Here is a 2,810-nt window from a genome sequence, read left to right as displayed (position 1 = left end):
TGATAACAGAAACTCGGATCTGAGTAAAATTCACTCACTTCTGTTTCACTCATAAAATTTTAGTTGCACTCATAATAATAGAGTGAATATTTCACTCAATCGGATGTGGACAGAAATTAATGAGTAAAAATTTTGAGTTGAATTTGAAATTGAGTAACATTTTTTATTTGTCGGCTTTTTTCAGTTTGAGAACTTTGTTCAGGAAGTAGTAGTTTCATAAAGTTTCATAAAAATAACCCTTGACTTATCCTTTTAGCGGAAGTTTATTTCATTATTATTTTTATTTTTTTCGCAGCTGGCAAAGTACCCACATAAATAGAGAATAAATAAGATTGTAAATAGAGAATTAGCAGCATAGTCCTGGTCTATAAGGTGATTGAATTCTTGAGAATGGAATTTAGGATTATCTAAATATGTGTCCATAGGTGTTGGTCTAGGTAAATTTCTGACTATTTTGGAAATTGGCTTAAATACATTTGTTCTATTGGGTCCTGGAAGTTGGAAAATTATTTATTGGTCTTTGAAAATATGGTTCTTGAAATTGTGTTGTTGAAAATTATTTGTGAATGATGGTTGACTGTTTTGAAAATTTGGGAAAGGTTGAAAAAAATTGATTATTCAAAGGAAGTCTATAAGATGAAGCAAATGAATTTGCATGAAAATGTATTTGGGGTGGAAATTGAGGTCTTGAGATGTGATTTGGATTGAATGTGAAATTATGGTTTGACTTCTTAATTTGTATTCGATTCTTCTTCCGTTTTTACATGCTTCTACAACTATATTTAGATTATTACATTTCACAATAATTTGAATTTTTTCAGGTAAATTGTTGAGACAGGTTTTTAAAGTCAATTGTTCAAAATGTAGTGTTTTTATATTTTTGGTGTGAGGAGAATAATTGGTTTCATTTAATTTTGAAATTAATAAGCTTCGAATATTTTGCAATTTTAGACCAAATTGACTCAAAGTTTCATTTTTATTTGGTAAAGTCGTGATCAAATCGTTAACTAAGCAATCAATAGTTCTAGCATCTGAGAATGTACTCGTTAAAGTGTGTTTGATAAGAGCCCAAGTATTTAGCTCATTTCGTGGACAAATAATTCTGGCTGCATGATTTCCTAACTTACTGACAATGGTACTAATAATTAGTTTATTTACTGGATTTTCAGGTTGCTGAGCATTTTGAAAAGCAATAATTAATTCCTCACTGGCTCTAATAAAGGATGGTAAAAAATGTTCACCACTAGATAGATATTTTCAGCGTAAATTCTATAAAGACCATGATCTGTTTTATATATTCACAATTCTTGAGTTATCAGTGCTTAGTGTGTTAAGAATATGGGCTAGTTCTTCCAGTTTTTAATACAATATTGTCAATATGTTCTTAAAATTAATGTTTGGTATTCTATCAAACAACCAAAATTTTAATAAAATAAAGTTTATCATAATATGAAAGTAAATTTTAAAGATCAAATTTTGAAAAAGTATCGTTGGATAGAAAACATTCTGTACTTAGGATATAAAATAATTCCTTAAGAATAACATCGAAAATTAAACGCTTGTTTAGATGATAAATATATGTATAGTTGAAATATTTGATAACAATGTGTGAGCGTTGCAACGAGATATTATCACTAATATCGGATTTCAGCAAGATATAAACTAAGAATGTTTATTTCTTGGAAACAATGCGATATGTAAATATAAAATTTAGATTTTTACAGTAATCCCAATGAACTAATTTTCCTTTATAAAATGTGTATAAACCAAAAAAATACATATCTCAAGAAATTGTAATGTTAATAGATGAGCAATGTTGTTTCCCAAATTAATTTGTGGGAATAAAGAAAAACCGATTTTTTTTTATTTTTAAGGAATTACGAGTGATTTAAAATTATAATTTTAAATATTTTGTAACAAAATAATTACATAATCGTCCCGTACCCGACCAAAAGCACCTCCACCTCCGAAAATGCGCTAACGATTTGCCCAAACTAGAAAATAACCTCTGATTATCCTCGAAGGCAGTATTTTCATTTTGAGATGGTTATAAATTAAAACCGGTAATTCCACGCCATCGTGACCGACAGTATGTTTTCTACATGTAATTTAATGGTTTGAAATTTCGTTCTGCATCAATAAAGAGCTGATTCATTCTTTCGGAAATAATTGGCGATCCGCGAAAGCGTTTCTTTTGAAAAGTTGACTGGATGTCCAGAGAAAAATACTCTCATTGCGTGTTTTGTTAAACAACTTAATTACTGTAATTATCGACACAATAAGAGGAACAGTAAAACTCCTTTTATGGGAACAACTACTTACAATTTTGATTTGTCGCATTAGTGACTGGTAACATGTAATCGTGGATCTTTTAAAAAGTTATTTAACTAAGGGGCTATCGAAGAACTATGCCAAACGGTCTAAGAAGACCCAATGTACCCGTGACCCCTCTAACCAATTTTATAAACAACTTTCACTTTATGAATAATTTATTAATACTTTACTACTCTACTGGTGCATAAATAAAATATATGTAGATAATGTTTCTATAATTATCATTTAAATGACATCTAATTTTTTACAAATGTTTAAAACATAACTGTACCTTTTATATTGAGTAGAAGTTAATCCAATACGAGTTCTCAATTCAAAAATTGTACAATTTCTTTATTGCAAATAAATGACATTAACAATTCAGAAGGCCACAAAGTAACATACATAATGCATTAAAATGATTTCTACCTATAAACCAGTTATTAAAAATAATAAACTGGGAATGAAAAAATATAATTTAATTAATGTACTACTAA

This window comes from Anoplophora glabripennis, unplaced genomic scaffold (assembly GCF_000390285.2).
Source record: "Anoplophora glabripennis isolate ALB-LARVAE unplaced genomic scaffold, Agla_2.0 scaffold420, whole genome shotgun sequence".
Taxonomy (NCBI): domain Eukaryota; kingdom Metazoa; phylum Arthropoda; class Insecta; order Coleoptera; family Cerambycidae; genus Anoplophora; species Anoplophora glabripennis.
This window is presented reverse-complemented; position numbering follows the sequence as displayed.